The following is a 12820-nucleotide window of genomic DNA, read 5'->3' as shown; positions in this document are numbered from 1 at the left end:
AACTGCTCGGAGATAACGGATGGCTTCTGCGTGCGCGTTAGTGAGAGTCAACGTACTCGCGATAACGCGGCCGGTATGTGCCGTCTGGATAACGATAACACCATGATTACGAGACACGTGTGTGTTGCAACCGCGATGCGATATAACATGATTATCCGCCAGAAATGACCGAATTATAAACGAGACTGGCCATCTTATCTACCCGGAAAAAGATCTGTCTGATTTATCAGACACAAGTGTGTGTGTGTATATATTATAATTTTGAGAAATTGATAATATTTTAAACTTGAAAGTAAAGTAATCGAATATAAAATATTCAGATAAAAAATATCGAGATTTTTCTTCATTTTGTTATTGTATCTGCTGACAAGTTTTCGGTTTATTTATTAGATATACGACATTTTAATTTTGACGCTAAATCGCGTATAATCTTCCGCTCCGCGGAATGATATTTCCATTTAAAAAATGCAAAACTTCTGTTTACGCGTACATATTTTCCTCGCGGCTCGATAACATGACTTTGTCAGTGCAACTGCAATAATAAATGTATTTACTCTTTCGCGATACGTTTCTGGAAAAATCTTCATTTCGCAATGAGATCGTGTGTTACCCGGAAACAACGAACTTCATTCTCGTCGTTCGCCGATCGACGATAACCCCAGAGTGTACGCTGATATAGAAAGAAGAATAGCGAGGTTATCGTAACGATACCCTGTGGTACATCATCGTGCACAGTAAGTTTATCAAAGTGTTGAAAGTCTGAGGAAAAAAAAGAGCGCGAATATTGTACTTGCATCAATGAATCAATGATGCAGCCACACGATGCCGATATGGCGATATTCAAATATTTTATAAGAAATGATGATGGCGCTAAAAACAATTTTTACAATAGAAACACACTAGTAAGGAGGGAACTTATAAATATTGTTTCTCTTATTTTTAAATATACTGGATTATATAGTTCTACAAATAAAGTATATGCGATGTTAAAATTTAGAAAAGCAGCATTATTTATGATATATAATAAAAATAATAAGATTATTCATTGATACAATAAGATATATAGCAAGATGTCATTCGTTGTTTACCAACAAAACACTAGATGGCTATTTTAATCATTCTAATTTGAAGCCGAAAAATACGGTTATTATATACATACTACGACACTTTGTCGCAACCTCGAAATATTTTTGCCGGTGATTATATCCGCAATATGGAATATTCAAAAGTTCAGCAAAGTCGTGGATAGTTAAACAGAAACAAATGTGACTCCATAAATAATACAGCCGCGCGTTTACAACAGACGCGTGTTTAGCGTTTTTTTTAAAGCTCGTTATTTATAGAAGAGACCGTGATATTAGCATGTTTAACCTGTTCTTCCTTTATAATTTTTCATCAACGTACCAGAAAAGGAACAAGAGAGAATGCTTGAATTATACTATAGTTAAATCTTGGTAATTTATATACTGTCCACGTAAAATACTTTTATATTTCGAAATGCAATTAAAGTTATTTTTATGTGTAAACATATGTTCAAAATATTTTTTATTTTGAAAAAAATTTTAGAAAAATTTGGAAAATAAAAAGAAAACAAAAAACTTGTCTTTATTTAAATTTATAATCCGTAGGTTATGAGTCTTGATATTTTCAAGAAGGAAAAATCCATTTCACAATCATAATCAATAAATAGCTTAGTCAACACAAAAAGAGTTGATGTTTACCATAGTTCCGCTATAACTGCATATATTCGCGTGTCACGAGCGATGATCGAGAAAAACTGCTGGCAATAAAATACAATGTAACAACGCGAGAAAAATAACGGGACGAGTACACCGGGAACGAAAAAAAAAAAAAAAATGAACGCAACGAAAGCGAAATAAACGCATTTGGGAAAAAACAATAGCGGTTTCTGGCATTAGCGTGAACCACATGAAGGAATTATATGAGAAAAACCGTGAGCGACCGCTAGACGAGAGAAACGATTTATGTGTGCATATGCAAGTATGCGTTTGCTGGTGGTACGTGCATTTACCACTTAATCGCGCGATGAATCAAGCAGATAGCGGCGGGCGAGTCGGAGAGCGAGCATAATTATTTCCAAGGAAATTAATTTATCGTGAGAGAAAAAAAACGGCGAGATTTTACGCGAGCGCGTTTTTAGCGGATCTCTTATCTCGCGACATCTCGCTTTAAAGCGAGTTTGGCGCTCGCGAATTCCTTCGTCTTGTTTCATAAATAAGCGCCGTTTATTACGTCTATCGTCGATAATATATAAGACGGTTATCGTCGCCGGCTCCTCGACATAGCTGGACTTTGCTTGTGTCACGGTTTCTATATTCAATGGCGTCGTATAAACTCTATTTGATATCGTTTCATAAATCGAGTCGGAGATAAAATAGGAAAATAATGTGTGTTGAGAGCGCCGTTCTCTAAGAAATTGTGCTAAGCAATTTGCAAAACGAGAAGAAAATAAATGATCTTCTTCTTAACTGTGCCAGATGTACGATCAAATAATTAAACTAGTCATGTCGTATATTCGCGATAGTACCGTTGCTTGAAAAAACGAGATTGAATTTATAATCGAGTGCAAAGCTCCTATGAACATGCATACTTACCGTCGGTGACGGGGCACCATCGGAGTGAGGGACAGGGGGCAATAAGCATGCTGCATATTTACCTGAAACAAAAGACCGTCGTTAATAGTCTGGCATGTTGACAGGCGTGACAAACGTCGCACTGAATAGTTCGACAAACGCGCGCACTCGGTCATTATGACTTAGGGTGGGCTAGTAGTTGGGAACAAAGGCGTTGCTAACGGCAAGCCTCTAAAATTATACGTAAACGTGCTGCTGCTTAGGCATCCGATTAATAACACGAGCTCTACGCGGTCAGCTGTAATCATTGATGTAACGCGACGATCGTGATAACAGTTTTCGGCTTGAAAAATATTATATGAATCTGTTTAGAATTAAATCTTGACAAGTAAATTAATTACAGACTTAAGGAATATAAGAAACCTTAAAAAAAGCTATATAGAAAAATATACGTATTTAAATTTAAAAATAGATAGAAGGAAGCACGCGAAATATGAAACATCTTGTATATATTGCTTCTTTCAAAGCCTCCAATATTCTCGTCGTTTTCCGAGAGTAAAAAGAAGGTCGTGGTCATTAAAGGTGCGATCTACGAACGCATACGAAAACGTGTGGCCAGGTGTGCTTTTTAAAAGCAACAGCCAGTCGACCATTTACGAGTTTAACCGGTGTTCCGATTTTTTCCTCGTTTCTCGAGGCCTTGGAGAATCGGTTCGGTGAAGAAACGCGCACGTTTCAAAGCAACTTCGTCTTCCTCTTAATTCCTTTCCATTCGAATAAGTGACGCGCGAATTAATTTATAAACGGAGTCCGAAGGTACGGCGCTCCAGATGTTTACGCACCTGTCAGCCCTTTCTATTTACACACGCGTGCACTATTTTTAAACTCCCATTCTCGATTTCGACAGAATCGTCGAAATCTAGAGCAACTTCCACGCAAGTCCAGATACATCACACCGTGCATTCGATGCACCTTCATTCTTTTACATTCAAATAATAAAAGTATTCCGATTTTATAATTATATAACAAAAAAAAAAGTTATGAAATGATTATCATTTTATTTATAAAACATCTACTTATCGTAAGATTAATTCCATTTTTATGTCGTCGTCGCGTTAAAAATGCACTCGTCAAATATTTGTATACGCTCTCGAGCGTATATTTATAATCTTGGGTTTAGTTCGTAATTTATCTCGCTGCCTTTTTTTTTTCTTTATGACTTACATCGTGAGTTGATGACGAAGTTGCGTTATTAATATAAACGCAGCTTCTTGCCATAGCTGTTTGTTGACCTCGACGCTGCGACGAGTCATTAATTTATCGTAGTCACCGTCGGGAATACTTTGCGAAGAAACTTATTCTCGCTCATTACACAACGACCGCGAATTACGTCAGACCGACTCGACTCCGATGTGTTGTATAAATATTTACGGATACCATTTAAATTTCAATAAAATGCTGCTGGCCTTGGCTATATTTTTGCTTCTCATTAGAGCAATTTTTCATGCAATGATTATGCTTTTTGCAAGTTTTGAGAGAAGTGTATTATCATCAAAAAGATTTTTATCTAACGACAGAATTTTTTTTTTAAATAGGATTCAGAATGTTATTTATCATCTCTATGTTTGGCGTAAGAACTTTTTGTTCGTTGTTGAAATAAATTTTTGATAATGTTTAACGTCACGATTAAATCTACCTTTCCACTTTGTCATTAATTCCAAAAATAAATAAAATATACGAATATATATATATACATTTCTGGAAATACTATGCGTATCTAAAAAAAAAAAAATATATTAAATAAAGTATAAAATTTTATTTGTATCTATTATAAAATAATATAATTTTCTATATTAATTATCATATTAAATCCGAACACAAGTGCAATCTCATCCACTTCTTCTCTGACTTCTCTCTCTCTCTCTCTCTCTCTTCGCATATCTATAATTTTAATTTTCAAAAGAAAGTGACTAGAAAATCGTAACAAGCGATTGATCGATCGATCTAGTATTAACAAAGGCGGCGAGATCGTCTCGTGTGCACAACTCTTTGTGCTCAGTTTCTCTCCTTTTGCCGGGAACAGCGATAGATCGACGAGTGTTAATGGTCATCGATGCTGAATATAAGCGAAGTCGCAAAGTCTGTTCCATGTCTTTCTCTCCCCGCCTCTCTTCCGAGGCTACCTGCCCGTTTATCCGCTCAACACGTCATTATCGAACCGGTTGCTGCACTTTGCCGTTTGCTGCAGCTGGCAATATCGTACTCTCTCACGCTCTCCACCGACGTGTCTCTCATTTAACGCGCCGACGCTCGATCAAGGATCGATCGATCGATCGATCTTCGTGACTCGATCGTCGAGACATACTCGAGGAGCGCGCAGGCTCCTCCGGCTTTCGCCAGTTGCGCGGCCAGGCGAAATAGCACGGCAAGGTCATTAAATCAGCAACGCGCTGTGTAATCGCGGACGAATTGATTAGCGAAATTGCGCAAGTTCGAATGCATCGCACGAAAGTTGACTTAGATTCTGGATTAAGAAGATAAGGATTCGATTAAGTTAATTAACTCGATATTGATATTTTACTTTTTGACACGTGACTCGAGAATCTTGCCAAGACAATAAGATGAGTCAAGTGACAGCGCTCAAATGAAACTGCCTTGAGAAAGAAATAGATAATCCATATTTCAACTCTTAAAGAGATGAAAACTAATAAAAATATTTCTTCTCCGTTTTCTTACTCTCTCAATATTTTCTCGTCTGATGGCGCTGGACATAAATAATCCTCTAAGTATTCAGGGCGAAAAGATAAAAAAAAAAGTCACAAAAATGGAGACCGGAACAAATCACGCACACTAAGATAAAAGTGTCGTTGTGAAGAAAGAAGACATTTCCCAATCCGAACGAGTGTACGTAATCCGGATGATAAGCACATAAATCAATCGTTTTTATCTGATCTGATGGCATGGTCCGGGAAGCTTTTTCGATAACTATTAGGAAAGGAAAGGCAAAAACTCGTAAACGTAATGATGATTGTAACCGCTGAGAATACAGTCTCGAGCACGAGGATGATTCCTTCGGGAAAGTCCTCGGTGTTCCGGTTTCGCGACGAGAATTAGTCAAAGAAGTTAAGCAGGAGAGGAGAGGAAAAGACGTCGTCTCGACGTCTTGACCGACATATCTCGCGTACGAGAGGAAAACGAGGGAAAAGAAGGAAGCGGGTTAAGCCCCGGACGCCGATTGACAAATGTTTGCGAAGCGTGCTCGGCGAACGCTCGCGGAGATTCTCTCTCTTTCTCTGGCACTTTCACCTTTTTATCGATAATGCCGCACGTTTGCTTCGATTCGATTCGGTTGGTTTCGATTGGAATCCTCGCCTTTTACCTGACGCTCGCATGAATCGAGTCTCGGAAAATAATACGCGCCGCTTTTTATGCACATCTCGCTAAAGCAAATAAGGATTTGTCGTCGTGCAAAGGTACTTTCCATTAACTCGTGTTCTTTCGAACGTTTCTTCATCGTGGACGATATATGGTTCATAAAAATAAAAATAACAATTTTTCTCAAGACGTAAAAAGAGGTGACGAAGATTTCCGACGCGAAATGTGCGCGATGAAAAATATATCAACGTTAAAAATTCACAGCAATGGAAAATAAGAATGCAAAAGAAAATATTACTTATTTAAGTTGTCAGTATACAATTCAAAACTTATTTTCTGTAATTTATATCCTGTAACTTTTATAGAGATAGTCTCTCAAAAAAATATACATTATTTGAATAATTAAAAATGTCAAAAGTGAACATAAAAATATCTTGATTTTTATATCCTTCAGATTATTGCAATATATCTTTCTTTATTCGTCAACTATTCCTGAAAAATCTAATTTTATCTTTCATAAGCATCTATCGACGCCGATAGCAGCTATCATTTGATCGTTCAAATCTAGCAGTCGCGACATCTCGTCTTTTTTCATTTTACTCCGAAGACTAATCTAATAAAGATAGATGAAGACGCACGAGCGTATTTCATTTGGCGCGGACTGACGTCCAACGAGACGTGGTACAAGATAATTCATCTCGAACAGCAAACAGTGTGTAACGGATGAAGGGTACGAGAATAACATAAGCCGCGCGCTAAGCGCTCGAGAAAGGATGAGCACGAAGGAAAAGCACCGAGACACGCACCACGCACGTTGCGTATTAACGACGAGTCGGTTCTCCGACTGGCCGTTTCACGTTACTCCACGCGGATCTGATTTCGATTTTATTGCTCCCGCATCGCGCTGGCAATATTTCGTTTTTTTTACGATCTCTCTGCCGCCGTCCTTCTCGAATTTTGCCGTTGCATACAGCGGCCTTCGTGAATTGCAATAAAAAGCATCCGCAAAAATCTGAGTCCGCGCGCTCCGTAAGCATTTTCCGCTCTCTCGTAACAAGCCCGTAATATCACTGCAGAAAAATGTATCTCTCGAGAATCTCATATTTCTCTATTTTTTTTTTCTACCGCGTAGTTTTACGATGTGTAGAAGAAATATTAGTAATGATATAAAAGAGTTGTCGATATCGTCAGAATTCTTAAAATTAATTTTTTTTCAAATAAGACATTTCTCAATAGATAAATAGATAATTCTCTCTCTTAAAAAATGATCGTAGATAATCTTTAAAATTTTGCATTTTTTTGATTTATTTAAGCTTAGACAGAGAAAATAATAAAACTTAAATTTCCTCTCATTTGGCTTCCTTTACTAACGAATAAGCTCTATCTCGATACATTCAACGAATCGATATTTTCGACTGCACATCAAATAATAAACTTACGAATGGAAACGATGTCCAGACCGAGATTGGTGCGAAACAATTTCGTTGGAGTTTGCGGATTCGTGAGCGCAGGCAGATCGATCCTACTACGGATCGTCCGGATAGAATCGGCAAAACGAGCGAGAATCCAAGCCGGCAAGATTGTTTTTCGCAAAGCGGGCGCGCGGCGAATTGGCCGCCACGATTGTCGGCAACTCGATTACTCGATTCGCGCGTAACGGAAGAGGGGCGAATCTAAATGCGATTTACCGGCGAATAAGTCGATTCGCCGCAGAATTTCGTAGTACGCTCGATCGAAGGGAGCGTAGGGTGGAGAGATTGGCGGTCGACCGCGAACCGGCGCAAGCTTCGATAATTTGGCGTTTACGCCGTAATTTCGCTCACTTGAGGAACCCGTCGAACCAAGTGAACCGCGAATTCCAGGCAGACAAAGGGAGAGGGAATTGCTCGCATGCTCGAGAGACACCCCTCTTCGACACGAAAACGCATCTTCCTGGGATACATACGTCACGGTAAGCTAGGCAAAAGGGAAGGGACGAACTAAGGGATGTTCGGGAAAGTTTTCCCGAACTGACGAGCAAAATGAACCAATACGTAGGGAACGACGAGGGATCGGATAGTTGCAGTTTTTCATTTGCGAAACAGTTTGCTGACTGCTCACAACTCGCACCCATCTCCCTATACTTCCCTATAACTGAGACGAGAGTATCTCAAGCACCGGATCAGTTTAACTCGACGGTAGTTTGTTCGCGTTGTTAACTCTACGATGCGCTATCCAATTTTCGAGCTGACCTAAAAGTTCCGCGTGAGAAAATTACACGACGTGATTCAGAGCATCCCTAAAACAATTTTCTCCCCAATAAACGTCGACAGCCATTCGGCTGTTAAAATACTCGGAGAAATATATATAATCGGAGAAGAGTTATTAATAATAAACTAGCTTTTCCAATAATTCTAATTCGGATAAATTAACTTATAGAAAGAAAAGTAATACTATATTTATGAAAAATGTTTTTTTTTTTTTTTTATGAAATTAATATAATCACAAGAAGTACACTAATTAATTATATAATGTAAAAAAATAAAAAAATCACATCTTAAGCGTTAAAATTTCAACTTTTAATCGAAAAGCTAACTTATATAGTTAACCTAATCACTATAATTAAAAGTACGTTAATGTTTATAATTGCACGGACACTACTGATTACATATAGAACAAGAAGGAAACAACTTTGAGGAAGCGGAAAAGCAAATTTCACGTAAAGTATTTACGCGACGGATAGACGTGGGAGACGCGGGGCCCCGTCACGTCGGGGGGTATTTGCGAGGTCGCCGGCAACCCCTTTGATAAACACAGAGCACCCATCCATCCTGAATGAGCGCGTCCTCCACCGTCCCCTTCTGCCTCGAGACTGCCCCGCACGCTTACCCTTCTTCGCTACCGCTCGGTATCCCCTCGGCTCTCGCTGTGCGCCAGTTACAATGCTGTGAAACAGGAGCGCGGGAGAGAGGCGAACGGCGGGGTGGAGGGGGGGAGGGAGTTGGGGTTGTTTCGAGACGACGGTATCGACCGTTCTCCAACCCCGCGGCGACCTTAAAGAGGAACCGCCGTAATCGTCGGGTGCGGCGCCTTTAACAAATACTCGGACAGAATCGTACTCGTCAGAGAGGCGAAGAGAACTTTTTTTTTTTTAAAACTTTTACTATCGAACGTTTCGCATATGACGTATGCATTCTTTCGAAATGTCACGCTTGGTTTTTCTAGTTAGATTGTACATTTATATTTATATTTTCCAATGTCAAAAAAAAAAAAAAAAAATTGAAAATTTTATTGAGAAAAATCTTTGCACATTTTCCAATAAGATAAAACGCGATTCGTTTTTTTATCCTTCGCCAAAATTGCAATTTGTCTGAAAGAATCGGGTAAATGAGACCGTCAAGCTGCGTCCTTTCTCCTTTTTCTACCTGTGTTGTATTGTCGCATCTGTTGTTGGCCAAGCTACTGCTACTGCTATCGCTTCCTCGAAAATGCGGACAAATAAATTAGCGCGCGCGAAACGACGTTGGAATGACACGCCGGCGTACCCGGAAATGTGATTTCTACGTGACGGCTGATGGACGGGTTGATATTTCGAGTGCCGTAAATAATTCGAGGAGTCCGCCGCGGTCCTCGAGCGCGCGGTATAATTTAATAGGAGAGAAGAGCGCGAGCTCGCATTTCGGAGATTTATTATTGCTGATTGATGGCTTGTATCGCGCGCGGGCATCGATTAGCGGCCGGATATAATTGTCCGGACACGCCGAAGGAGAGAGAGAGAGAGAGAGAGAGAGAGAGAGAGATCGAGTGGCTGAGATGCAAGTAATAATTCATAAACGTAGACACAAATACACAGATGAACCGTTTATCATGTCCCTTTGGCCCCTTTTGAGCACTTCAAGCGTAGTATGTATGTTAATTAATCGAAATAGCGCGCATAGAAAAATGAATCGGGAATAATCGCGACGAGAGAGTGAATTGAATAATTTTTTCAACATTCTCGATTATTATCAATAATGTGTTAATAAAATTCCTTGCATTCCTGCATTTATCATCACATTTAGGTAGTTATTTCGTTTATCGCTTTTATCCATCTATTCAGCACGTTTCTAATTAACATCGCAATTAATCATCCATGGCGAGAGTCAAAATCCGCGGTCAAGTAATGCACAAGGACAATGCATTTAACAAATAATACACATACATGCAGCCGTCCTCGCGCAAAGTACAATATAATTATTGTGGCCGACCGGGAATAAAACGGAACTCGACAGTGTCTTATTTAATTTCGACAAGGACGAGAGAGCGCGGAAATTAATTAATTCTACCGAGTACGTGTGCGTATGTTTACGGCAATGCCGAACGAGAGCGAGATTGTCGCGGACCGCAAAGTTGACGGAAATCCGTCGCATCACGGGATGATTGTGCTCTCGTTTACCGTTGCCGTCCCGTCCCTGTCGCGAGATGTTCGCGCGACAGAAATGCGAACGTGTAATTCCGTATCACGTAACGCAAACAGACGGTCGCTTGTTACCGAGAGATACATATACCGTGCCGGTATCGCGTCGCCGTCCCATTAAATACGACCGACACAACGCGACCGAGTAATTATGGTCTCTCTGGCCTACAACACTCGGTGTTCCTCCTCTTGTAATGCAACGAAATATGTACTATCAGCGACGAACGCGTTCCGGAGCGGAAAGTTTATAAAAGTTTGGCGAAAGAGAGCGCGTCTGGGAACTTGGCGCGTCTGGCGCTAAGCGAAACGGACAAAGTTAAAATCGATAAGGATTAGATAAAGAAGAGACTCTGCGCGCGAAACAATGCAAAATGATGTACAATATCTTTTAGCGTTTCACGATGCAGCGATGAAACTTTCGAAAACTTTATTCAGTCGTGCTTGATCTCAATCAAAATCAGATTCTTCCGTTTCTTTCGATATTAAATTAATGTGTTCGATATTAAATGGAGAAAGCTAATTTTTGATGATTAAATATTTCATTGTACCACGTTATAGGAAGACATTTGATATTCTCCATCAGTATTATATATTCAGATTAAAATAATGTCTTTCACAGGGTCTTTCTATTCTTGTCAATATAAAGGGGATAGAAATTGAATCCGTAAAATGCAAAATAACACATATTGATGATTAACAACATTTTCAAGAAAGATAAAGTATTTTTATGTACAAAAATCTATGATTTTTTTCATTGATGTTATCAAAATAATTTGTAGTAGATATTTTTTTCATATATGAATAATAATCTTATTTATATAAAACCCGAGTTTAAACCAAACGCAATGATGTCAATATTTCAGTGTCAAAAGGTAGAATTGTGTCTTTTTTTATTTCACGGCTTGTCGCAACTTATATTTTCCACTGCTTACGATCGAGAAAAAGAACAGATACTCGTCTATCTGCATGCCGTGACATTTCCGCGCCTTTTCTCTCTTTATCGCCTGCGAAATCGATTTATTCGTCGCGAAAGAATGACCACCGCTGTTCCTTGTCTTGTAGACAATCGGTTACAATGAGCTGACTCACGCCGATCCGGGCAATTAGAATAGCCTTTTGCGTATGCGAGCAAACCTACATGTGTGTGTGCGTGTGTGTGTGTGTGTGTGTGTGTGAAAGCGAGAAACGGAGAGAAAATATTCTACCCATCAAGAAGTATCCTTCTTGATAGCTTATCTAGCATTATTAACTCTCTCGGTGTTGCATTTTAAACTATGTTAATATATAAATAAAGTTGATAGACGTAAGAAAAATATCGCGCTCCGGCAATTATTTCCTAGATTTTAGAACGCACGATAATACACGAGGAAGCAATTCTCTAGCCATGACGAGGTCTAACACGGAAGGAGCGACGCAATAAAGACGTCTCATAGCGATATATCTTGGGCGTAGGTATTGTATATAAAGAACTAAATTAATGACAATTTGTAATTCAGAATCTCAACGAGAGGGAAAAGAAGTGACGAACGAGAAACATATATGCGAATATATGTACGCATTACGTTAGAAAAACAAGAAAGAGAGAGAGAGAGAAATTGAGAAACAAAGAAAGACTAGAGATGAACGTGGGACGCGCGTTGGAGGAGCATGTAACAAACGCGAAAAAATCGCAAGAACAACGCACTTTGTGATATCGAATTAATTACTCATTGTACTTATATTACCAGGATTTCCGGTTTACTTTATTGAAAGAACGAGGTTCAAAAACGAGAAAGAGATAAAACGCGCGCGGAAGCGGCCTTGCCTAATGTAAAAAACCTCATAAATTTTCATTTGCATTTTTATTTTTTCAATTTAATAGTGTTGATTAGAAAACATTAAAATTAAATATATATACATCGCGCAATGTCCCGTACAATAATTTGATTATAAGAAAATACAATCTTCCGCACGTTGTATCGTGCGCTTTCCCTTATTTTAACCCAGAAAAAAATTAAATAAAATAAAACGCTACTTACGATTTTACCGCTGACCCACTACGCGGCTTGATTAAAGCACTAAAAATATATTACCGCACCGAAAGCTTTAATTAAAACAAAATGTCGCTTAATCCCTCGAATCGTATTTCTTCTTAACGTCGACTCTTGAGTTCTGCTAAATAAAAAAGAACAGAATCTCTTAAAATAAACTCAGGAAAAGAAATACAGACTTGGCATTCTAATTTTAAGATATAAACATTCGCTATAATTAACGAGTCAGAATTATCTTATACACTTTTTGATAAATTATAATAATAAATTCTTTAATAAAAGAGTGAAATAGACATAAAAATTGCAAATTCTGTCAAGAGGACTCGAAAATTCATAAAATTCTTAATTTTGAATAGGGAAAACTTGTTATTAAAATTAAAGTCAAT

General features: G+C 38.7%; 1 protein-coding gene across 5 annotated transcripts in view; it reads right to left on the bottom strand.

Moving 5' to 3' along the window:
• Nucleotides 1-12820, bottom strand: part of LOC126850609 (probable JmjC domain-containing histone demethylation protein 2C) — a 258584-nt gene that overhangs the window by 148721 nt on the left and 97043 nt on the right. The gene's annotated exons all lie outside the window — the stretch shown is intronic.

This window comes from Cataglyphis hispanica, chromosome 6, assembly GCF_021464435.1.
Source record: "Cataglyphis hispanica isolate Lineage 1 chromosome 6, ULB_Chis1_1.0, whole genome shotgun sequence".
NCBI lineage: Eukaryota > Metazoa > Arthropoda > Insecta > Hymenoptera > Formicidae > Cataglyphis > Cataglyphis hispanica.
The sequence above is the reverse complement of the archived record's forward strand: the minus strand, read 5'-3'. Positions and strand labels throughout refer to the sequence as shown.